General features: G+C 40.0%; 1 long non-coding RNA gene across 2 annotated transcripts in view; it reads right to left on the bottom strand.

Annotated features, from left to right (window-relative positions):
• LOC143434562 (uncharacterized) overlaps positions 1-18709 on the bottom strand; it is a 46679-nt gene extending 27970 nt beyond the window's left edge. For both annotated transcript variants that reach the window (XR_013104166.1, XR_013104165.1), the window contains exon 1: positions 18488-18709. This is a non-coding gene — a long non-coding RNA (uncharacterized LOC143434562). The remainder of the gene's footprint in view (positions 1-18487) is intronic.
• Positions 18710-26691: the final 7982 nt, after the last annotated feature.

Genomic DNA, 26691 nt, shown 5'->3' on the forward strand with positions numbered 1-26691 from the left:
AATATTTACACTTTTTCTTATTTTGACATGAAACATTATTATTCAGAGGTGTGGATATATGTCAAGGGACCTGCAGGGCTTGTCAAAACACAGATTGGTAGACTATGTGGCTGCATCCCCAGAAAATTTGAGTCAGTGCTTAGGAGGTCAGAAATTAAGTGAGAATTTGCAAGTCTAGTTAGTTGTTTCTGATGTGCTTCTACTGAATTCTGATGGCTCTGGGGCCACCCTCAATGAGCAGCTGGTTCTCTTAAATAATTAGATAATCCCTTTTTAATCTCTGCTTCTTATTCTCACCACAATAAAAACTCTGTTATTTAAACATTGCTTTTCAGGAAGCATTGTCCTATGCTATTAATGACAACTCTGTGACTTTGTTTTTCTTTTCATTTCTCTTCCCTTTCAGACGAAGAAACCCTTGTCGTTAACATACCACCACTGCCACACTTGCCCCGGTGTCAGCTCATTGCCAACGTTAATGTTTGCAGAGTTAAATTCTGCAGTGTTCAGATGCAGAATTCCATTCTCTGCAAGGTTGTCTCCAAGTATTTGCATAAAAATTACTTAACCTTCATATTTCAAAAAGAAAACACCAAAACCTCAGAGTCCATGTGTCATAAAAAGCTTGTTGTCTTCTATACTGTGGAAACTGAGCCTACAATGGAATTTGACTTTTACACTCTCTGAGGGAGAAGCCATAGTTAATGGTATTGGGGATTCAGTTAGCTGTTCCACAAAACCCACAAGAGTCAGTGATGGAGGACATTTGAGTCGTTTCCACCTCATTAGCAGGTGATAGCTGATTTTAGATTGCTTGGCACATGTAACCGTTGCTAGCTGAGTTCTGCCAGATGTTGGCCTGCTTCTGGAATAGTTGTAAACAGCTTTTTCTCAGTGCTGCATGGAAGCAAAGGCTTGTACTGCATTTAGGAGAAATCTGATTCTTTAACTGCCCACTCTTGCCCTGCACTTCTCTTAGCATCTAATAGGGGAAGAAACCTACCCCATCCATCTGCTCAGTGGGATGCATGTCATTGACTTGAACCTAAAACTGTAATTTTAAAATGTTTGAGAGAAAACTTACCCTTCTTCCATCTTCCACTGCAGACTAGTTTCCCAGTTTTCTCCTTTAAAATTTTCAAAGGAAAGATAGTAAGACAGTCCTTCGTGTGTCTGATAAAACGTTTAGTGAATTTCTCCATGGGAAACGGCAGAGTGTCACACTATAACAAAGAACAGTCTCCGTATGGTATTGGAATTGACGATAAGGTCTACGGAATGAAACAGACATACTTATTCCTCCAAGTGTAACTTAGACCCGCAGTGTTGATTATAAAATAGAGAAAACAGAAAAAGAGGAACCACAGGACCAATGAGAATAATCTAGTAATGTGTGTTCAAAGTGTGTCTATGTGTATAGTATATATGTGTGTGTGTGTATGCATGTATGTGTGTATGTATATGTGTGTATGAATATGTGTATGTTTGTATATGTATGTATGTATATATATGTGTGTGTGTATATGTAAATATGTATATTTATATGTATGTGTGTGTGTTATTTCTATTACTTTTAGCTCTCATATTTCACAGATGTGAGTAAAGTTGAAGAAGCTGGTTACCTGGAGATGCCAATGGATATGGAGGGGAGTAAGATCCATTAAAAAAAAACAAATAAAAAAAAAAAAAAAAAAAAAAAAAAACTTTTTCTCTCAAGGTAAATAGCCAGGATTGGCTATGAGGCTATAAGTTTTCAACCCCGTCAGAAATCCAGAATGACTGAGTTAAGTATAATTGTGGGAATCTCAAAGCATAGCTTCTAAAACTTAGCCAATTTATAGAGACCTCTGAACACCTGGACACTCCCTCTACTACAAAACGTTGGAGCATCTGTTCTTCTGCCTTCTGGCCCAGGATCATCTGACAGACCTTAGTGCTGCAGAATTATTAAGGGCTGATTACTCTGTCTAGGCAGATATAATCAGTCGACTATTCTGCAAGTGTGTCCTTTTCTGGACAGTAATTTGTCTGTAGAAGGAAAGAGGCAATTCTTGTCTAGTGGCTGTCTCACCACAACTGGAGTAACTCCAAAGACCTTGAGAGAAAAGATTTGAGTGGGTGGTCGTCAGCTGACATTCATCCTAAAGCCAGGTTCAGAACTAAATGTTTTAGTTAGGATAGATGACAGAGGTTCTGGTTAGTCAACAAAATGATGGACTGGTATTAGGACTATCTTGTACCTCACTGGTACAAATTGGCATAATTATGCTCTAATTGTATTTTGAGAGAAAAGTTTTATTTTAACAGGAAGGGTGATATGTAGGAGGAGCTAAGGTGGGAGGAGTACTGAGAGGAAGAGGAGGAGAAGAAGGAGAGGAGAAGCTAGGTGATGAGAGAGAGAAAGAGGGGGGAGACAGGGAGGCAGATGTTCATGTATCTCCACCAGTCAAAGATAGTTGATATATCTAGGTTGGGTAGTGGGTTACAACTCTGATTGAGCAATACCAAACTTATAAAGCCTTTGATCAACATTTTAAAAAATGTATAAGTGCAAAAAGAAAAAGGGGGCATGGGATAGGGGTTTTCTAAGGGGGGGGAATGGGGAAAGGGGATGGCATCTGAAGTGTAAATAAAATATCCAATTAAAAAATGGAAAAAAAAAAAACTTGTTCTTTCTAGCCAGAGACTGAAAAGAGACAGTTGAGAAAGTAAGATGTTTAGATAATCACTGTGCGACTTCGACCAAACATCACGATAGGAAGATAACAAAACTGTGGTGCCGTGTCCATTGAGGTTGTTAAAGGTCAAGAATGGAGCCAGGACTATCTTCCCATCCTCTAGGGAGTGGAAACTTGTGCCTGTCCCCTTATTCAGGTGTCAGTAGAGGGCAGCAGGGAGTGTGGGAGACATTCCACCCTGACAGTCATTGTTATGATGTGACAAATACAAACACAGTTCTGAACCAAATCATTCATTATGTAAGTTACCAATAAAGAGACACAAGCCTAATTTGGTGACAATGAAATTGTTGCTCATTGGTATAGCAGCCAGGGAAAGCAGGTTCAAGCATCATCAGAGTTTTCTTTCAGCATTCTTTAGTGTCTGGTTCATTCCATAAGAGCATGAATGCTCTAGTTTCAAATCTGTTCTCAGGATAATGTATATCAGTGTCACAGTCACATTGCAGTCTTTGGGCCACTTAGTAATGCATCCCGAAAGGTTTCAATTTTACAAACATTCTCGTTTTGGAAAGCAAACATTCTTCTAGCAGATTAAGTTTGAACACCAGGTTTAAAATGACAAAGAAACCCATCTGGAGTTTCTGAAGCTTCTATTCATAGCTGAATTTCACCCTTGCCATTAACAATACATTTATAAAACACCAGGTCTTTGCCGAGGGGGTTATTAACTCTACGTTAATTATTTCAACTAGGAATTCTATAAGCTGTAAAAGGGAGCTGAACTTCTATTGTTAACACACACACAAATGTGTGTGTGTGTGTGTGTGTGTGTGTGTGTGTGTAATTTATCAGATTTCTAAACTTTGGTCAAGTTTCATGTGTTTGATTTTATTTGACAGGATTTTGTTTATACCTCTGGCTGTCCTGGAACTCATGATGTAGACCAGGCTGGCCTTGAACTCAGAGATTCACCTTCCTTTGCCTCTTGAATGCTGGGATTAAAGGTGTGAGCCACCACCTGGCTTACTTTGTGTTTGATTTTATAAACTATGAACACTGTAAGAGTTTAAACTGAATTTTTTAAAAGTTGAGCCTAAATTTCTCTCTCTAATGGCTTATTTTACTAATTCATAAAACCCTCTCTATGCATAGTCACTGCTATTAAGAAAGGGAGAAATCTAAATTTATATATATATAATATATATTATATATACATATTTTATGTATATGTATATGATTTAATACAATATGCATATGTGTGTGGTGTGTGTGTCCCTACATAATTAAATGTTGACCAGGAAGAGGAGCCATAGTTAATCTCAACATGAGATCACTAATGAAAGCCCAAGTACCTGATCCAGAATTTTACTCACCATATTTCCAGGTGGACCGGGCTAGGCTGATGCTCAGATGCCTTCCTCAGCGGTTTCCACAGCTCAGACCCTGCCTCATCTGACACTGGTTTTTGGCAGAGTTTACCCACAGAGGAACCAGGACATCTTACACTCCCACATCATTTTTGTCTTTCCTAAACATATTTATTTTCTATATCATAAGTAGGTAGGTAGGTACCGTATTTTCCCTTTACAGGTCTTTGAGAAAAGGTATTTACAACATTAAAAACCACAAAGGGAGGTTTCTGATATTCAGCAGCCCACACCTTCAGGCTTTTCAGCCTTTTCAAAGCTAACCTCATGCTCCTTCTTTAACATGGTGCCTTTGCACCAATAGAAACTTGCATAAAGCATCCAACTTTTTTCTTCCTAAGAAAGTACCCTCTTTCTAATTAAAATATGCAGTAATCTTAAAGACTTCATTAACATCTTACAGATTTCCACAGTAACACAGTATCCTGATTCAATTTTTAATATTAAATTCAATGTGTATTCTAGCCTTGTGTTAATTTTTATTGGAAAAAGTTGTGCAAAATGTATTTAAAAGATTATTAAGAATTTCAAGATAAAAGCACAATTGAAATATTTGCTGAGAACCACATCCTTTTATTCAAATAAGGCTAAAGCCATGGCAAGGTTATAAAATTATTTTTTCTCAGTATCTCAGAGCAGAATTAGTGAAGTCTGTGGAGGTGGCTATTCTACTTATCCCTGCAGAAAAAAAAAATACACAGAGTTGCCTCAGCAGTAGAAAGCATTTGGGGCAAATATAGATGCTATTGCTCATATATATCACTAGATGGCGCCATCAGAATCTAAAATAGCCAGCCCTGGCGCACGAGTTCTGAAACATCTTTGTCAGCATTTCTTAAATGGCAGAGCATTTCACTTTTAAAAGAAAAAGTATATTTTTTTCCTTAAAATTACTTTTAGCAGTTTTGTGAAAAAAATACTTCTCTCTAAATGTTTAAAACGACATGGAATTCCAATAAAAATTGTACTTGTATTTAAGTCTTGCCACCTTTTCGAAACTGCTTTCCTTCTGGTTAAAAACTGTCTACAATGATTAATCAGCCTCGCAGGGTTCTGCCAAGCCGAAAAGGAAAAGGCTGCATTACCGTACCTTAAAAACTCTTTCCCAAAGAGCCCATGAATGAGAAGGGAAGCAGGGAGGGGTGTGTGGAAGGGTTTAGAAGTGGGACAGGAAGAGGAGAAATATTGTCGTTAAAATACAATCTCAGAAACTAAGCAAACAAACAGAAAAGCTTTTCCCGCATTGCATAAATTTCTGAAAGAAAACTAGAAATAGCGGTTGATAGAAGCTGTCTTGCCTAAAGTCGGATAAGCAAGCAAACTTGTCCCACTGTGCTCAGTTTTTTCAGAGTCATCAAATTGTAGTTTCTGTGATTTACGGGTTAGGTCTGAAAACTATGGCCCCAGACAAAGCAGAGTCTTTATTTTGGTGATGTTGGGAAATAGCCTCTAATTTCCAGATTCGGGGCTGTCACTTAAACAGATGAAATTTGTCAGTTTATAATTTCCACTTGACACAGAACAGATCTTAGGACATATTTTTCCCCTCTGTTAAGTTATTAGCTAAAGTGTCGCTGTTATGGATGCTTCTCTTGCAAAGACTCCTAAGGAGGAGATGGGGCAGGACGGGCCAGACATCAGGTATTCAGTGGCTCTAGGTATTTCCTTTCCTGAAACTCTTCTACTCACTGGGAGTGATTAAGTATCAACGACAGAGCACAGGCATGTACTAAGTATGTAGTACTTAAACCGGTAACATAATCATTTGTTTGGCAAATGAGTAAGTGCACGAAAGCAATATAAACTGCTTTTTAAAACCGAAAGTGCCCTATTTTCTAAATTTCGAAAGTGCAAATTATTTCCAAAAAATGTGCTACTACTGTCTGAACGTCTTTCGCCGTCTAGTCTGATGGTTTTCTAAGTGAGTATCTTATAGCTTCCATTTACTTGGGAAGTAAAACAGAGAAGAAAGGAACCGCTCCTTGTCCTCTCCTCTTCGTCAGACTTGAGGATTTCTCTCCACACTGCCTGAGGCAAAGTGGACCAGACAGCAAAGAGATCACACACACACACACACACACACACACACACACACACACACACACACACCTGTTGCCAGTAAACCAGACTGTGTCTACAGGTGGTTCGACTTAAGGCTTTTACAGGAAGAGTAGACAAACTGTGGACCCCATGTACTAAAATATCTACCTATCAGAGGCAAGTTGTGTCCATGTGTACTGTACTTGGTACAGTAGAGGCATGACTACTCTGGGCTGAAACCGACTCCCTCATGATTAGATCTGATGCCCCCTTCACAGGAGGAATGCATACCTTATATAGTAGATTTACTTGGTCAAAAGTCTATGGTTAGAAAGACCATAGGCAGCACCTATGGGGGAGTCTACTAATGTTTTCCTGAACAAATGTAGTTAAAATGCCTTCTAAATATTTATGGTGATACCCTTAGACTAGTCCAGCTTTCAGCATTGACCAGAGAAGCATCTTTTGACAGTGGGACACAAACATATAAACATATACAAATAAATAGATGTTCTTAAACGTTTTTATAGAATTGAAAGACAAAGGTGAAGATAACCTGACTGATTCTTATTATTGATTTTAGAATTAGGATATTAACTTACTCGTTCAATAAAATAGTGTTTGCGTGAGATGAACAGACAAGCTTGGCATTATGGGAAGAAAGAGACAGGAAGAGAACTGTGAAGGAAGAAAAAAAACTAAATTTGTTGTCTCATGGTACTTTCCTTATTTTTTTTATCTTTTTTTTATTAGATATTTTATTTACACTTCAGATGCCATCCCCTTTCCCCATTCCCCCCCTTAGAAAACCTCTAACCCCATGCCCCCTTTTCCTTTTTGCATTTATACATTTTTTTTAAATAATGTTAATCATAAGCTTTATAAGTTTGGAATTGTTCAATCAGAGGTGTAACCCACTGACCAACCTAGATATAACAACTATCTTTGACTGGTGGAGATACATGAACATCTGCCTGTCTCCCCCCCCCCCCCTTTCTCTCTTTCATCACCTAGCTTCTTCTCTCCTTCTCCTCTTCTTACTCCTTTTCTTCCTCTCAGTACTCCTCCTACCTTAGCTCCTCCTACACATCACCCTTCCTGTTAAAATGAAACTTTTCTCTCAAAATACAATTAGAGCATAATTATGCCAATTTGTACCAGTGAGGTACAAGATAGTCCTAATACCCCATCCATCCTTTTGTTGACTAACCAGCACCTCTGTCATCTATCCTAACTAAAATATTTAGTTCTGAACCTGGCTTTAGGATGAATGTCAGCTGACGACCATCCACTCAAATCTTTTCTCTTAAGGTAAATAGCTATAAGTTTTCAACCCCGTCAGAAATCCAGAATGACTGAGTTAACTATAATTGTGGGAAGCACAAAGCATAGCTTCTAAAACTTAGCCAATTTATAGAGACCTCTGAACACCTGAAAAGCCCCTATACTACCAAACGTTGGAGCATCAAATCTTCAGCCTTCTGGCCCAGAATCATCTGACAGACCTTAGTGATGCAGGATTATTAAGGACTGATTACTCTGTCTAGGCAGATATAATCAGTCGACTATTCTGCATGTGTGTCCTTTTCTGGACAGTAATTTGTCTGTAGATGAAGAGAGGCAATTCTTGCCTAGTGGCTGTTACCACACAACTGGAGTAACTCCAAGGATGCTCAATTTCTTCTTAGAATCCACGACAGGAAGCTGTGGTACTTTCCTTATAAGACTAAAACTTCAGCTGGGCAATGGTAGCACACCTTTAATCCCAGCAATCTGCAATTAGAAGCTGAGGAAGGTGGATCTCTGTGAGTTCAAGGTCAGCCCAGTCTTCATAGTGAGTTCCAGGACAGCCAAAAAAACAAAAAAAACAAAAAACAAAAAACAAACCTACAGTGTGATCCTATCTCAAAAACACAAGAAAAGGTTTTGTGTGTGTGTGTGTGTGTGTGTGTGTGTGTGTGTGTGTGTGTGATTATATATATGATAGTGGCTTGCCCCAGGATCAATCCAGTCTCTGTTTGGGTTTCTGTGACAATGAGTCAGTCCTGTAGGCTTGTATCCAGTCAGCTGCATTTTGCTTCCAGGGCTTCTTCTCAGCATATCTCTAGGGGTGAAAGGTCATCCACAAGGCAGCCTAGAGACTGTCAGAGTTCTTTGGGTACTCAGAGTTTTGTTCTCAGCAATGGCAAACAACAAAGAGGGAGAAACTTGGGAACACTGACTGATTCAGAAGAAAATTGGAAGAACTGGAAATTTGTTAAGGTTGGCAAGCACATTCTCGATAAGAAGATCACATCTAATCACAAGTGACAAAATTAGTTTTTCAATAATGGGGAAATAAATCAAAACAAAATCTCTAACCAAACACAGGACGGTTTCCTTATCTATGAGTTAAATGCAATTTACAAAAGGGAACAAAGTAGGTCAAAAGGCAAGGGAACTGTTTTCTAAATCTGATTGTCCGAACATGTCTGCTATACTGTTCCACTGAAATTAAAATTATCTCCTACTTGTCATGTTTTGATTGAGGATAACATCAAAATCACTCTTGATTACAAAACAATGTGGTCTGTTTTATTGGATTTGCCCTGGTTCTTTGCACAGGACAGTAAAAAAAATAAAAGGTAGCTTGCCACATCTTTAATAAGTTTGTTTTGCAGAAAACTGTCCTTAGAAACTCTAGGTTGGGCTGTCATCATATACCCCTTGTGACTGGTAACCAAATCACAGATTCATCACCAGATCTGTCTTTTCCTTAAGATCCCCAAATGTCCTGAGGTTCAGGGAACTACCTAAAAGTAGCCTTTCTAACTCAAAGCCAAGGTTTCAGGACAATTTTCCTAAAGGAAATTCACAAGCATGGCTGCATCAAGTCAATCTTTGTTTCTCAAGTGTCTGCTTATATCAGGTCAGACAAATATCATTATCATATAACTCGGCAGACACAGTCTTAGATACATAACTAAGGCTTCCAACTACTATGTCTTGTCATGTAACAAAGAGAGCAGTCCTTGACTCTATGTTGTGTGAGCAATCCTTGACCCTATGTGTGTAGCTATGCTGTCCTAAAAACAAGAAAACTTAATAAAAGCTAGATATATTGTATTTCTCTTTAGAAAAGATATTGCATTAAGTATGCTATAGAACAGAAATAGTTTTTTAAGGCTCCTTAGAGCCAGAGCACAGAATTGTGGAGCATCAGCAAGACTCTAACACTCATCTATCATTTTATACGCTCCTATGTAACTGTTATTCCCCTCAGTCTTGGGGTAGCAATATCATGAATCTGTTTTGTTTTAACATTCTGAAACTCCTGACTCAGTCTGCTGCTATGGCCTTACTCAGTGTTGCTTCTGCAATGCCATCAGAAGTTGTAGCCAAACTTGCCCAGTGCCGTCCTTTCCCGTGGGGTTCCTTAATTGACAATGATGCATTCTGACCAGGTGCTGATTGTGATGGCTACAAGTGTAATGGCTACAAGGTGGCAACACACCCAAACGGAAGTGTTCTGTAGAAGGCCAACACTTCAAATGTTTATGACCTAATTATTGATGAGTCTCACAACTCAGAGGTCTGAAAGAGGGAACACTATGGTCACAAAGAAACGCCGTTGGCAAGGAAACTCGGTTGTTTCTATAACATGAAGATTAATATCAATAAAAAAAGTTAGAGATAAAACGCATATAATGGAAAAACTAATGTTTATTTTCAAAAACTTGATATTTTATATAATTTATAAAAAAAATAAATGAAGGTTGTTTTTACTTGGGAAAAAAAGTCATCAAAGAATCCTGGTATGTAATATACTGTTAATAATTAAACATCAGTTAGAATATGCCAAGAATGTGCTAATATTACTAAAAAGACTCGGTATCTTCCGAGTAGGTAGTTTCCGTACATCTTTACAATAAGAACACAACTGTATGCATAAATGGGGTAACTGACCAGCTTAGCCCAGTGGTTTGGAGTTATTGACTTTAATTATAGAAGTAAACATGCAGCTTCTCAGTTAGCATGTTTATAAGGAAGTGAACTCATGACTGAGAAGATTATTCTGCTGTCTAAGATGGAGATAGAGAAGATTTGGTATCTGTACATCAGACACAACGTGCTGAAATTCAAAGGGAAGTTGGTTCACACTATTTCCTGAGATGTTCTATTGCACTAAATGAATTCTGTGAACCCCTTTCTAATGTGTATGAAAAGTAAGTCCTTAACCTGGGACAAATCACAACATCTTAATAAAGTTGTGATTTTACACTTGGTAGCCATTTGTATTGCCTATATTTATATTTATATTTAAAATCCATCATAATTTCTCATTCATATTAATTTGTCTCTTTCTACCATTACCACCAATTAGAAGGATAGCACTAAAAATTCTCTGCCCCCTCTACACAAAGCTATACATACCTTATGTATGCATGCAATGTGATGCTTTAATATATTACTAATATGTGAAAATGTATTCATATACAAGCAAATCCACTGAGCAAGCATCTCACATTGTCACCTTTTGCATATGATACAAGAATTAAGATCTATTTTTGGCAATTTCTGGTATATAGTACAATATTAACAACTACAGTCCTCATGCTGTACATTAGATTTTTAGGGAACTAAGTATTATAGTAATACACTTCATAACTGTAATTTTGTACTCTTTGATAAACACATTGCCAGTTGTCTGACCTCATCCTCAGGCGACTGACTTTTTACTATGCTCTGTGTATTCAAATAATCACTACATATTCCCTAAGAATTTATGGTTATACTAGACACATTGGGAGTTAAAATATATTACCAATATGCACCTATTTGTGTAGATTTTAATATCTTTCAATTTTTTTTTCCCTCACATCTTTTTTGAAGTGGGCTTCAGTAATTTAGAAGGTTTCCTCATTATTTATGGTAACAGTCTTGTGAAGAGATGAGTCTGACTAGACAAAAGAACAGACTAAAGGGCAGTCACTGAACTTCTGGACATAGCTAGTAATTGGTGCCCTGGTTTTCTTTACAGAGACACTGCTCATCTCCATCCAGTCCTGAGTTAACCCTTCAGCCAAGGTGCCTTTTCTTTATGCTAATATAATGGTTTTAGTCAAAACTCAGTTTTCGTAGGTAATATGTATGAGGTGAAAGGAGAGACATTAAAATGGAAAAGTCTCTAGTCATTAAACTGTATTTACTCTCAATCTCTTGTCAATGTTATTTTAAAACATATATTTTAAAAGCATTAGGGCTGGAGATATAGTCCAATGGTACATTCTCTAAAAAGATAACAGATGTTATATGAAATAGACCTACAGTATGAAATGGTTCAATTATTAGTTTCATTTTTGCTCAGGTAAAAGTCCAAGGTTTCTAAGCTTGGGAAAACAGCTGAGTAGGTGAAGTGCTTGCTCCCAAACATGAGAATCAGAGTTTGATTTCCCAGGATCCATATTCAGAGCCCAAGACAGATGAATCATAAGGGATCCCTAGCCACGTAGCTGTAGATTCAGTGAAAGATCCTGTGTCAAAAAAGTAAGGCAGAAAGCAGGAGAGGATGATAGTGGAAGTTAACACTTGGCTTCCACAAATGTACACAGATGAATGCATGTAAACACATGCACACACACACACACACACACAAAAAGTCCAGTGTTTCCAACCTTTATCAATTTGTAGATTTTTAGTAATTTGTAATTAAGGATGTTTCTCACTTTAGAAATTTCTGTCCCCTAGAGCATCATTGTCACGTGCAACCAGCAGACTAATTAGACATGTGGGCAGAAACACACTCTTCTTCCACCTAGAAGGAAACCCTATCTTGCATGGGGACATTGTATTAATGCCAGGACAACTGTAAAGACAAAATGGTCTGGGAAAGGTAGTGTGACATTGAGAAAAGAGGCAAGATTCTGTGTGACTAGCTAGTAGTTGAGAGGGAGTAAAAAAGCCCAGGGAACAGTGGTGGCGAACGCCTTTAATGCCAGCACTTGGGAGGCAGAGGCAGGCGAATTTCTGAGTTCGAGGCCAGCCTGGTCTACAGAGTGAGTTCCAGGACAGCCAGGGCTTCACAGAGAAACCTTGTCTTGAAAAACAAACAAAAAGAAAGAAAGAAAGAAAGAAAGAAAGAAAGAAAGAAAGAAAGAAAGAAAGCAAGCAAGCCCAGGGAAGCTCACAGCAGCAAAGGGGCCCAGTTCCCACCAGGATTTAAAGGAAGTTAACTGGTGGTTTTCTGCGTGTGTGCAATCATACAATGGAAATGGGCATCAAATAATAAAAACTCAAAATGCCTTGCTTGAAATGGACTTGTTTTAATCCAGCTGATTATAAAGGCCTGCTCTGTGGATAGGACTGTGTTGTCACTTGCTTTCTGATGTGACACTGATGGACTCTTCAGGGACTTATTCATTTATTTATAACCAAACTCCCTACTCTGAGAAAAAAATCCAAGGGCATTTCAGGTGGAAAGAGGCCTCTCGTGGGGACCTGGGGAATTAGTGGGATTATCATTTTCATGTTTACATCTTTTTTTTTTAAATTTTATTCTTTGACATTTTCACACCTGTATACCATTTTTTTAAATCTCATTTGCCCCCTCTTGTCCCATGCCCATTTCTGTGGAACCCCTTCTTTTGCTGAACAAGTCCCTCTCCCAGTTCCTTTTAAGTGACCCACTGACTTGAACTGGGGCTGTTCCCATGAGAATGGGTGAGAAGTTTTCTACTGAGACATGGGCAGCTTACTCCTGGCCACAACACTGAAGAAAGATTAGCTCCTTCCCTAAGCAAACATCAACTGCCCCAAGCTCCTCAGTTAGGGATGAGGCCCTGAGAACGCCTTCCTCTACTCTGTATCTTAATCAAATAAAATGCTTTGCAGACAGGGCCATAGTAGTTCATGCCTTTGACCCCAGAACCTTTGCAGACAAAGACAGGTATTTGTGAGTTCAGGATCACCTTGGTCTACATAGTGAGTTTCAGGCAACTCAAGGCTTCATAATGAGAAACCTGTGTTGAAAAAAAAATTCTGCAGACACATCTGCAATTATTCTGCTGCCCTGGGATAACAGCAGAGGGATGCCTCAAATAGTCAGGTGGAAAGAATTCCGACTTACAGCTGAGCACCTAGCAATGCGAACAATTAACTGTCAACACAATAAGACACTCCTTGTTGTCTTTAAGAACAAAAATCCGAGCTGTTCTATTTTACCAATGAAGACTGAGGAGCCACACTGCTGAGGGTAAAAACCATGCTAGCTCAGAGAGGCAGAGAAAGCACCCAGCTGGCCTTTCCTACTCCACTGAAGTTCCAGAAAGAAAAAGCTGCTTTTCCTTCTGAAACATCTTTCGGCTCAATGTCCCTCCATTCTACTTGCTTAGGTTGACTTCCTCTCAAATGGTTCCTTGCTCTGCCTCTTGACCTGTGGTTAACTTCATTTAACCCTGTTTACAGAAAGCTTTTTGGATTAAAGGTGCCTGCTGGGGCTGAACCACACAAGGTTTTACCAGTTCACAATCTTGGGGTTCACAATGTGAACAAATATCTTGCAACACACTTTATCACAAGCAGAGATTTCAAAACCCTTTCTGCCCACCATCCCTTTCTCAGAGATATGCTGAAAGATGTTTTCCACCAAAATGAGGGCCCAGGCTAAGAAAGAGAAAGGAGGAAATGAAGGAAATAGCCAACCATGCGAGAGATAAAGACAATCCACAGAACATCTGTTCCTCAAAATCCTCCCACAGAACAACACAAAAGCAGTGGATTACCAGATAATGTTTGCATGGCTGCAGTAAGAGTTACATAGCTAGAGAGTGCAAGGAGAAGCTTACAGAGAAGTAAAAGGCCAGAGCAATCCAGTCCATAGCAAAGATCACTGCTCTTGCTTCTTTCTTCTCCTCTTCTCTCCAATCTCCTCCCTCCTCTCTCTTTTTCTTATTCATCAAATGATTATATGCTATAAACAAACGAGAGGGGGGGGGTAGAGGGAGGGAGAGAAGTTGGAACACAAAGGACAGATGGTTCATAAAACAAACAAGTAAAACAGCTGTGTTCTACTCCCAAGAAGAGATAGAAAGCAGGGATAGGGCAGGACCTCACGCAGGCATATCTTCTTGTCTACAGCGATAGTGGGTAATACCATCATGCCTATAATGTCTGTCTTGAAGTTTGAATTTATTGGTGCTGTTCAAAAAGGATGCTGGTTTTGTCCTCTCTGAAGGTCACATCATGACCTAACAAAATGGCACGGGCAGGAAATTGGGCTGCCAGGCAAGGTCCTTCCAGAATGACAAACCGAGGCACACCTGGCCTTTGACTCTGAGACCTGTGAATTTTGTGTAAAAGTCACCATCTCCAAAACCTTGTCCCTTATTTGGCTACCTTTGCAGTCAGTCAACTCTTATGCTTGACCATCACATTTCTAGGTGCATTGTGGGGAACAAATGGTCTCCATCTATCATAAAATGTATCTTATCGTTTTACATTCACCTCTTTCTTGTAGGGGTGGTACTTAGAAAACTGTGCCCGGGCCAGCTCTGCTTAGCTATGGCTGCCATGTTACGCACTAGGATCAGCCAGAAGCCATGCGCACCATAGCTAGAGTCCAGGCGTGCCACAACTAGACCCACACTGCCAATCCTCCATACTGCATCCACAAAGCTCAGCTGAACCCCAGACAATATCTGCCATCCTCGAAGTACCCAATAGAAATGAGACTCTTAAAGCTTAATGATAATCTAAAGGATTTATATATTTAGAAATGCTCAATCAACAAGATGTCCACACAATTAGAGTTGTTACCCATCTAACCTTTTGATAGAAATTGCTACTCAGAATAGCTTTTAACCCATCTGTGGTTCTCCATGGCTGCTCCCTCTCCCCTCCTTCTCCTCCCCTTCCTCTTTTTCTCCCCTACCCTTCCTCTCTTGTCCCAGCTCCACCTTCTTCCTCTTCTGCCTAATCACCCAGCTCGACTTCGAATACAATGTAACAGAATAAATATCCTGCTACACTTTCCTCTTCAGGATAACCAGGATGTTAACTATTAAGCAGATCCTAAAACCAGTGTTTTAAAGATGTCAGTCTAGGACTTGTACAACTATGTGGAGAAAGAAATCTAAATAATTTGCCACGATTGTTGAGTGAAAGATGATTGATATTTAGCTACTGATAATTTGTTGGCTTGCTCTCACTAATGTACCAAATGAGGTAGAAGGCTCCTTTGCATCTCAGTATCTATGTCTAAAAAAAGATGGATTTGGACCTGACAATAAATATTTATGGTAAATGCTGATTTGTTCCAATTTGTTGAGAGCCACATATAAAATAAATATTAATAAATAAATTTAAAATTCAGGTGTCCAACAAACTAGAGAAATATATTAATAATAAAGAGAGAGTTGATGAATCTGAGAAACTCGGGGAAGGATTTTAGGAGAAGGGAGGGAGAAAGGAACTAAAGAGTGTATCCAAAGCTTAGAACTCTGTTTGGCCCGATGTCAAAGGACTGTGCTTCTCAAAGCAAACAGAGGCAATTTGTGCCCACAAAGAAAAAGAGAGTGTAGCATGATATCTTGACTGAGGATAGAACTCCAGTTAAAGTGAGAAAGAAGAAAGATTTGATGGAAACCAGACAAGGAAAAGACACATGAATCGGAAACCCAGTGAGCGCGGAGACCCTCTGAGTCAGCGCACGGATCCCGCAGCTCGTATTTGCTTTGGCATGGCTGACCTCAAACATGCGCATTCTCTACTTTGTCTGGTTTTATTACACCCGTTTAAATGTGCTGCAACTAAATTTGCCAGCAAAAGTAGCAACCATAGTCCACAAGAACATAAATGGTGGTTTTGTGGAAGGATGGAATAACAGGTTCGGTTTGTTTCCGAGGCCTTGGTTGTATCTCAAATTACAGAGTGGAGTTAGGATATTGACCAGGTGCACACAATGAGTAACAGTGGCAGGAACCTTAGCAGGACGGTTTAAGGCAGAGGGCCTTCTGGTTTAAGGGGTGAGGCAGTAAGTGGGTGTCCCAACGGAAGAGGTTCCAGAGAACATGATCACAAATAGGCACAGGGTCTCTAATTGTAATAGTCCAAAAGCTGGACTCCATCCACATGAAGCAATTTTGTGCCTTACCCCAGACAAGTGCCACAGCCTGGGTATGATGATTCCCCGACAGAACGTCTAACAAGTACAGACCCAACCCTACTTCCGCATCTGAAGTCTCAGTTGCCCGGTTGGAAATGCACCACGAATTCAGAGGCTTTCTCAAAGACAGATTTGGAAATGAGAAGAGTTGCTTTCTACCCGTTAGGGTTTCGAGCTTAGGGATAGTGGGGGAAAAAATGGATGAGTGGATAGTTTCGGCTACATCACAACTTCAACAGTTTCTCCAGTGCTTCTCTCAGTGTACTCTCGGCTTCCAAACAAGATTTAGCACCTGCTTATTAAAGTTTTATGTAAGTTTCAAAGTGGTAAACAAGGGACTGTGTTTGACTGAAGTCAGCTCAGCAAGGAGCCTGGGTCCATATGATCGTGAAGCAGACCAGTAAAATATACAGTGTCCTATAAAGGCAGTAACTCTGAATGCTGTTTTCCGGAGGTCCCTGACAAAAGTGAGAAACTGAAATTCCCCTGATAGGAAATAGAGAAGACAACCAGGAGGCTTCTCGAGCACCTCACTGTTCTCTGGCGGGATGAGAGAGCATGCTGATACCCATGGTCTAATTGATACCTATGGTATATTGGTCTAATTGATTGTGTCCCTTACAGCCCCTGGATACATAGTGCCAATACACAAGGCCTTTGCAGAGTGTGTTTCTGCCCTGATGGCTGTTGATATTTGGATAATATTCGAGATCAAAGCAATCAGAAATCACACACACATCTCTTTAACTCTTAGTCTCTTTTCTGTTACCAGTTATTGGATATTGTCTTACTTAGAGACAAGTTATTTGTCAATTACCAGACTGTTATAAAATATAAGAAAAAACAAAAAGCTGAGTTTCTATGAAGAAAATTCAGATTTCAAGACATAGTGGAGCTAGGAAATAAGAAGTTGGAATTGAGTCAACCCTATTCTTTTTAAAGTAACAATTTTCTTTCCCCCTCCCTCTCTTATGTGTCTGTCTCTCTGAGCTATAAAACATAGTAGGTTACTTCTCTTAAAGTAGTAAGGAGACCTGTGAATTTGAGAGGAAAATTGCTTCTGTTAAGGCAAAAATGGTTTTATTTCTGTTTCTAGTTTGTAAGTAGTGATTAAATTTAGGTTTCATACCAATGGGCCTCCAAGTTTAGCATGTATCAGAATTACCTGTTAAGACAGATTGTTAAGCTATGCTGAAAGTTTTAATTCAATCTGTCCATCTGGTATAGGACCTGAAAATCTGTGTTTTCATGATTTTTTTTTTTTTTTTTTTTTGTTTTTTTTTTTTTTTTATGATACTGGTCACAGGAATGACTTCAAGAAGTACTAATTTGGGAACTGGGGAGCTGACTCTGTGAACAAGTGTAAAGATCTGAGTTCAGATCCCCAATAGCTACATAAGAGACAGAATCGCAGAATCTCTATGATGAGATGAGGGTGGTAGAGACAGGAAGATTCTTGGAAGCTCATGAACACTTGATGTTCTGACCTTCAAATGTACTTCTACACAGATAGGCTTACTGGAGGGCTAGCTAGAGGTATAGCTCCCTTGAAATGAACTTTAGGTTGTATCTCCAGCATAGTGGCAGGGGACAATTACCTCAGCAGTCTAGAGGTAGAGGCAGAAAAAAATCAAAGGTTCCAGTCACTGTTTTCTTTGCAAAGCAAGTTTAAGGCCATTCTGGGATACATGAGAACTGGAATAAATGTACACACACACACACACACACACACACACACACTTACTCTAGTGTGCAAACAAGTAAAGACTGGAGAAGAAAAGAATCAGAGGGCATGTGGTATGAGATGGTAATGGAAGGCCCCCAAATATGTGAACTGGCTGTGATTGGGTCTCTTCGCTCTAATTATTGGTTACTTCTACAGTTGTCTGTGTGACGAGCCATTATTTATAAGGGAAGAGATATCTGTGCATTATTTAAAGACGAAAGAGCAGAATATATAAAAAGAATACAGTAGCTGCATCTCTTTGCTTGTCTCTGTCCATTTCTTCTGGAAAGTGTACTCCAGCCACAGCCCTTGGAACAAGAGCAATGTGTAGCCGGGTTGACTGCTAACCTGATCAGCTATTAACAACATTGTCCGTGCTCTTAGAAGACTCTGTACTCAGAAGACGTCCTCCACCTCTGCATCTCCTCCGCACCCCTCCATCCTGGAAAGCAGACTTGGTCAGAAAACCTACCTGAGTGGATGCTAGCTTATCCTTTGACTGGTTGAGGACAATCAAGATGTTTTTTCTTGGAAAAGCAAGTCTCTTTACACGAGCCAGGGAGGAGGTCAATGGTAGTCCCTGTTCCTGGAATATCTGTGGAGTCAGGACAGTGTTTTCCGTTTTCAGGGCGAGTCAGAAGAAGTGGTAAGGAAGAGTCTGAGGAAGTAGAGAGCCGCATGGAGAAACTGTGAACCCAGGAGGCCTTGTGAGAGTTTGCCCTGAAAGCTAAAGAGGCTTACTTCCCCTTTTCGGAGCCAGCCAGCCTGCTGGGCGTGCTTGCCTGCTTGCCTGCTTGCCTGCTTGCCTGCTTGCCTGCTTGCCTGCTTGCCTGCTTGCCTGTTTGCCTGCCTGCCTGCCTGCCTGCCTGCCTACTGGAAATGTCTCTCTCGAGGGTTCTCTAAGACCTCCAGGAATCTAATGGCGGGCAGTGGTGGTGCACGCCTTTAATCCCAGCATTTGGGAGGCAGAGGCAGGCGAATTTCTGAGTTCGAGGCCAGCCTGGTCTACATAGTGAGTTCCGGGACAGCCAGGGCTATACAGAGAAACCCTGTCCCGAGAAAACAAACAAACAAACAAACAAACAAGACCTCCAGGAATCTCTTATCTTGCTTCTTTTATGGCGGCTACTTTGAAAGGACCCCTTTCACTTATAAATCAAAACACATTGAAGTACCCAGCATATCCCAGATGGAAAGCCAGCACTCTGGGAGCTGAGACAAGCTAGCTGAGAGTTTGAGCATAGCTTTGGCTACAGTATAAGTTCTAGGTTAACAGAAGCTACAGAGACCCTGTCTCCAAATCAAACCAAACAGAATATCACAGCAAAACACGGTAAAAATCACATTTTGAAGAAAGCTGCTGGCTAAGCATGGGCCAAGGTGCCCAGCAAAGTCCTGTTCAAGATGGTGTGTTCTAGTCGTCTCTAATTCTTAGTCTTCTTGTGTTCAGGGGACAATGGTTGTTCTCCTTTTTCTGTACAGAAGTAGGAAGTGTGAATATAACCCTCAGCTGCCTTCTAACACCTTCCAAGAAATTACCCGTGGTATGTTTTAGCTCCGAGGTGGGAAGATTTCTCAATCATGATCCAAACTGTCTGTAACAAGTTTCAACACAAACTATAAATAGCCAAGGCGGGCCATCTGCTTCCCATCTTCTTATATAATGAAAAACGAGGACAAAAGCTATTTGAAGTCATCAACTCGAAGCAGTCTGTTGCCCTTTGAAGCCAGGGCAAACATTTTCTTCCCTCTTAGCCTGAACTCACCAGTGCGAGCACTGCTTTCCAGTATGAGTATGTGCGTTGTTCATGGGTAAATGGGATTCAGTGTAAGATTGCTTTGATGAAACCATGTGTCTTTACTAATGGGTGTTAATGTCAGGCGCGATTTTCTATTCCTGTTATGATCGTCCCTATTTGTACCTACACCTGGGATACAATAATAGAAGTTCCTTCTCATGAACAATTTATCTTTCAAAGAGTCTCACTGTGTAGGAAATAGACGTGTATTTTCTTATGTTAATTGATTTATAATTTGGTGATTCGATTCCCAGACCCAGCCACTGAATTTTATTTTATTTTACTTTTTTATTTATTCATTTATTTAGTTAGATTCCTTCTCTTCTGCTATTCATCTCCTAACTCCTATTTCCTCTTCCGTGCCTGCAAGGAGTAGGGTCTTAAAGGACCTGATGAAATGAGGTAATGCAAGCGACAGCTGAGTTTACATGGCATAGCTATGCATCTGGGGGACAGAATTGGGGTGGTCAGAAAAATAAGTGGGAGAAGAGAACCCTTAAAACAGGATTTTATGTACCTCTTTTCTTATAGGAGGCTGTGAGATTGGCTCATGCAAGCCTAAGATGGTCTTTACTATGCCACGTGAACCTGACATACTGTAGTCACCGCTACGATAGTTTCCTACACTTCTACCTTCTGTATGGAGTCTAATTCAATCATCATACCCATCCTACCCTGTGCAAGGCAGGGGAAGACAGTCCGTGCTGTAAGCTTACTGTGTATTAGTAGGGTTGAAGAGATGTCTCGGTGCTTAATGGTGGTTACTGCTCAGCCAGGCTGCCATCGTTCAACCCCTGCCCCCGAGCCCACATAAACATGAAGGACAGAACTGACTTCATGGAGTTTTCCTCTGGTATCCATCTGTGTGTGGTGGCACACACTTTCCCTTATATACTCCCCCCCTCTCTCACACGCACACACACTTCCCCTCATTATACATACACATATACACACATTCACATACACATGTGCAGGAACATTTCCCGTCATACACACACACACCTACACACTTCCTCTCATCTCACAGACATACACACAAACACATACATACAAATTTTTAAAGAACTATATACATAGAACTATGCATGCTGTGATTTTAAATATAATTTTTATTTGGTGTGGAGTTAATTAGTGATTAATATGCTATCTCAAGGTTGAAAAAAAAAAAGAAGGTCTTACTCTAGAAATCTCTCATCCCTTGTTGTCATAACAAGCTCTTCTCTTGATTAGTTACTTGACTTGGTAATTTTCCCTGACTGTGCAATTGTTCCTTCCCTGGATGTGCATATTTTATTTCACCAAAATTGTGTTGCTGAGTAAATGTATCGTACAGAGTAAACACATACAAAATAAATTTTGAGACGTATCCAATACCTATACAGAAGAACCGCAGGCAAAATCGAGCAGATATTTCGCCTGGCATTACTGGGGATGGTGTACCAACATAGAAGTCACAGACTTTATGCAGACTCCAGACAAATCCCATGTTGCACAGTATGGACCACGTGCATATGTTCTAGACGCATCGTGGCCAAAGTTGCAGTAGACGTGGCTCCTTCCAGATCAATAGGTAGAGAAGATCTATAGGGAGAGGCAAGCCTTGCACCACACAGGGGGGACATCCAAGCACTATATGACACTTGGTACGAAGACAACCATGAGATTAGCCATCCTATTTTTGTTCCAATATTAGAGGGGAAGTACTTATTCTTTTATAGTTAAATATGAAAATTATTTATAACCATAAGAACTGTTTTGGTTTGGGATAGTTGCAAAAATGACAATTCCATTTTATGGTTTGCTCAGAGTTTTTAAAACTCATCAATTCATATTGAATTTAGCCAAATCCTCTTTCGGGCAACATTGTCATCTATTGAAATTATCATATAAATTTCACCTTTAAATTCAAGAATGTGTCATTTAATTTTTTATTGTAACACCCGTCTTTACATTGCTGACCTAAGCTCTTATTAGATACATTATCTTTTTTATACATTAATTAATTTTATTTAAAAGAATCTTTAAAATATGTTTTTATATGTTTATGAGTTAAATTACATATAATTTTCATTTTGTAACATTCCCATATTAATTTTAATAATATGGTATTATCTCCTTTATTAGAAATTTAGTTAAAACTTTATTAAAATTTGTTTCACCAGGAATATAATGGACACATAACTTCATAGGAACTCTGAATCCACATTGTAGCATTTCATATATATGACCTACCCAGCATTTTACCTTAACTTCCTGTTGTATATCTTATGTCTTTTTTTAGATTTATTATTGTTATATATGTTGGTATGCATAATGTGAATGTGTGTGCATGGGTTACCAATGAAGCCAGTGTGTCCAATGCCCTGGGGCTAGAGTTGCAGATCTTCGTGAGCCACTTCGTGGGCGCTATGATCTGATGGTCCTCATGAGGGAACAGCAGGTACCAGTGATTGCCAACCACCTCTTCAGCCCCATGCATCTTATCTTAACTATGATGACTTCTAACATTGTTTCACGGGTTTGTGAGCCTGTTTGTTCATCGTTATTATTTTGACTTTGCTATGCACGTGTGTTGCTTTCTTTGCATGGGGGGGGGGGGATTGATAAAATTTTTATTTCTGAGCTGGAGTTAATTCATCTATTCTTACGATTATTATGTGTGTGTGGGTGGGTAGAGGCTAGGGGTTCACAATCTACAGCATATGTACAGACAGTTGAGGACAACTTACAGAAGTTGGCTCTCCTTTCATCTTGCTGAGGCAGAGCCACCGTTGAGGTTTGCGTCAAGCGGTGAACTCGAGGCTAGGTATAGGAGAGCTTCCGAGTGATTCTCCTGACTCCACCTCCATTTTACCATAAGCTTTGTTGGGATGCATGCCACAGCATCAAGCCTTTTCACATGGGTTCTGGGGATCAAACTTGGGTTTCCGGGCTTACATAGCAAGAGATTTTGCCCACAGATGTATCTCATGGGCTCCTGGGCTGAAATTTCGAAATTGAGATTGGAAAATGGATCTGGCTTACTGTTTTAAGTGTGCTTTTTGGCCCTTTGGTGAACAAAAATGAGGGCATGACTACTCCTGGCCGTGGTCCAGGGAAGAGCTTTTATTGTAGATATAGAGAGTGTAGTCACAAGCATCCAAAAGGATCCAGACCGAACTGGGCCATGAAAGGAAAGAGAGGGGAGAGAGTGGGACAAGAAGCTACAAACATCTAGGTGCTTGTAGGTTCCTCTCTGATCGTGTGCCTAACTGGGATCTGCTCACTGAATAAGAAAGGACAAGTAGACAAAGAGAGGACCCAAGGACCAAGAGAGCCCGTGGCTGAAATGGCAGGTTCATATTAGAATGAGAAACTGGAGGGAGGGAGGTGAAGCCCAGCCCCTATGCTGGAGAGGTTTAAGGTAGGAGGTGGGGTGAGAAGTGCTGGAAGGAGACATGGGTGTGACTTGTCCCCAGTTTCTTTGGGACCTGATGCCTAGATGCTCTGGGACCTAAAAAATAACTTACCTCTTGAGAAACCATTGTAAGATAATAAGGTAAGTTAGAAGCGCATTGAATCTGCCAGCCAAACACACTTAGGTGTTTGTAGCTTCTGTCCTGGTCACACCTAGGAGTTGCTCAGTGAATAGGAGAGCACTGAATGCCCTGTCCTGATAGCATATCCAAAATTCAAAGTCACTTCTCTTTTGTAGCATCACAAAGTCAATGAATCCTTAGGCTGAGCTCTCTGGTAAGCAGGTGTCTGTGTCTCTCTTTTCAGACATCAATTATACACGCACTACTGTTACACTCTGTATTTCCCAGTGGTCACTTAGGCTCATGATTAAGTCAAAGATGGGGTGACCCAGTTACCTCTAGAACCCAGAGATGTGCTTGACTAATCTTCTAGATGATTCTCAGTGAAGTCACACTGTCAATCATAATTAACCATCACACTCCCATTAGAGCATACAAATACTGTACTACATATCCTTTTCCTTCTCCTTGCTTTCCCAATATATTTTAGAGGCTACTCCATGTTATATATATAATTTAATATTTACCTGTTATTATTTTACATAAATACACCAATTTGCTGTGTAGACGATCCAAAATTTACTTAACCAGTCTTATACGAGGATCACTGAGTTGTTTTCATTATCTATTATATCAATGGCAATAACGTCCTTATTCATTTACTCATTTTTTTGTTGTGTGTGAACATGTGAGTGTACTCATACCATGGCGTACATGTGGAAGTCAGAGAACAGCATTTAGGAGTCAGTTCTCACCATGGGTTCTGGAGACTGAACTTAGGTCATCGGACTTGGCATCAGGCATCTTTATCTTCCGATTCATCTCACCAACCCAAGAAATCACTTAAACCTATATTTTTTTGTGTTTTTCTAGTGTATCTATTGTTGGGCTAACTTTATGGAAATGAAGTTCAGGGTCAAAAAAAAAAATAACTGCATGTGTGCTTACATTATGTATCGTCAGGTTTTCTCCTCCAGTGATGAACATTATAGTTTCATTAGCTTTGAGTGAGCAGTTCTGCTTCCCTTTAGCCTCAACATTATACTGGGCTTCTGAACATATGAAAGCCTGCCCATCTGATGGCTGAGGATAAAAGTTCCTCTACTACCAGTATCTTGGGGTTTTCAGTTATACTGCAAAGAACAAATTGTAAACCACTCTGCATAGTGTCCCGGACCCTAAATGAGGGTTTCATTTACCATGTAATTTATTTCTAGTTCATATTTCTGTCCCAAACAAGCTTTTGGGTTTGAGGTCATAAACAAAATAATTTGACTGTTTACTTGTGGTTGAACAAATGGCATCAATATACACATGGAAAAAATATCCTTTTTGAAGGAGGAAAAGTAGGGCAATAGTTTCCAAAAATTATCATCTATTTGTATGACAAACTTTTGATTCAGTAAGGTTGTAAAAACACTTGGTTTCTATTATTTCAAGGACTTTTCTTCTTCCAGCAGAAGACCTCTGATAAACTAGCTGAAAATATCTGGTAGCCATTTATTTTTATAGTCCTTCTTATGAGAGTGGCTTGGGTTAGATTCTCAAACTTTACTCCCTACAGCTTTAAAGATTTTTTTTCTTTTGCTTCAAATTTTGTTCAGTTTCCTACATGGTGATTTGCATTTTGTTCTTTCTCATCTGGTGGATTTTTTTAGATGGGGTCTCTTGCAGCCCAGACTTGCCTAGAACATACTATACAACAAGATTGGACTTAACTTCTTGACTTTCCTGCCAAGTGTTAAGATTGCAGGCATCTGCCACCATGTCTATATCCTTTCTCACTTTAAAAACAAAACAACAAAAACAAAAAACAACAACAACAAAAAACCCTCAATGTTATTTACTCTTCTCTGCTGGCAGCATTCCTTTATTTCGCTTATACATTCTTACCTTTCATCTTGGTTTACTCTTTCTCTGTAGCCAACTTTATCACCCGAGTCATTGTCTTACTTAGGGTTTCCACTGCTGTGAAGAGACACCATGACTATAGCAACTTATATAAAGGAAAGTTTCCAACTGGGGCTGGCTTACATCTCAGAGGTCTCTTGTCATTATGGCAGGAAGCATGGGAGCACACAGGCAGATGTGGTGCTGGAGAGGTCGCTGAACGTTCTATATCCGGACTGACAGGTAGTATGAAGACAGTGACACTGGGCCTGGCTTGGGCTTCTGAATCCCTAAAGCCACCCCAAGTGATACACTTCCTCTAATAAGGCCATGTGTACTTTAAATAGGCCACTCCTCTCAACAGTGCCACTTCCTGTGAACCTATGGGCGCCATTTTTATTCAAACCACTACAGTTATGATTTACAATGCTCCAAAATGAGAGTATATTTGAGCTTGTGTGTGGGTCTGTGTCTATGTGCTTGTGTGTCTATAGGTGTGTGTGTGTCTGTGTGGTGTTCTGCAGCAGAGTCTTGATGTTTACTAGCGTAGGCTAGCCTTAAGCTTCTGATCCTTCTGCCTCATCTCAAATTCTGAGATTGCTAACATACCTAGCTAAAGATATTGCCTTTTTAAAATGATGTCTTAGGGTCAGAGAGTAATTCCATCTATAAACTGTTTGCCTTCTAAGAACAAGGATCTAAATTTCATCTCTAAAGATGCTGGCACACTCTTGCAATCCCAGCACTGGGAAAGCTAAGACAGTAAGTAGCTGGAGTGTTGAGATCAGCCCTAAAGCCTACTTAGAGCATTCCAAGCCAAGGAAAGACCCTGTCTAAGGAAGAAAGAAATGTCACCTGAGGACAACAGGCTGTTCTTTGACCCTCATACACACATGTGCATGTCCTACACTACATGCACAAGTGCATCGGCAGGCACACATGCACAGTATTGTGTTCCCTGTCCGGATGAGCCTAACTCTCATGCTCTACAAGGATTACAGGTATAAGGTGGTGAGCAAGACTGGCACATCTGTGCTTTCTTCATGGACACTTGATCATTGTCTGCATCTTTCTCTTTACTCCACTGATCAAACGTTCATGGTGTACCCAATAAATTCAAACTCCTGAAGCAGAAAGGAAGGACGCATAAATGCAACAGTGCCAGGTTCATGGTCTAGTGGCCACCTAATTCCAGTCAGCAGATGTGACTCTAAAGGATATGTGGAAATCTCTGATCCTGCCTGCCTCCCTTGTCCCTCCTGGATGGCTGACTCATACTCATACTGATGGGTTACTGTTTTGTATTTGTGGACAAGGATGATTTCCTTGGACTCATAGTTCAGGAGGTTTGGGTAACGGTTGCTTGGCTCCATGTTACTTGAATGTTACATGGTGGACGTGGGAGCCTGTAGAGGAAGGTGTGCTAACCTCAAAACGGGCAGGTGGCAAACGGCCAATAAAGAAAGGTT

The sequence above is a fragment of the Arvicanthis niloticus genome, chromosome 15 (genome assembly GCF_011762505.2).
Source record: "Arvicanthis niloticus isolate mArvNil1 chromosome 15, mArvNil1.pat.X, whole genome shotgun sequence".
Taxonomy (NCBI): Eukaryota; Metazoa; Chordata; class Mammalia; order Rodentia; family Muridae; genus Arvicanthis; species Arvicanthis niloticus.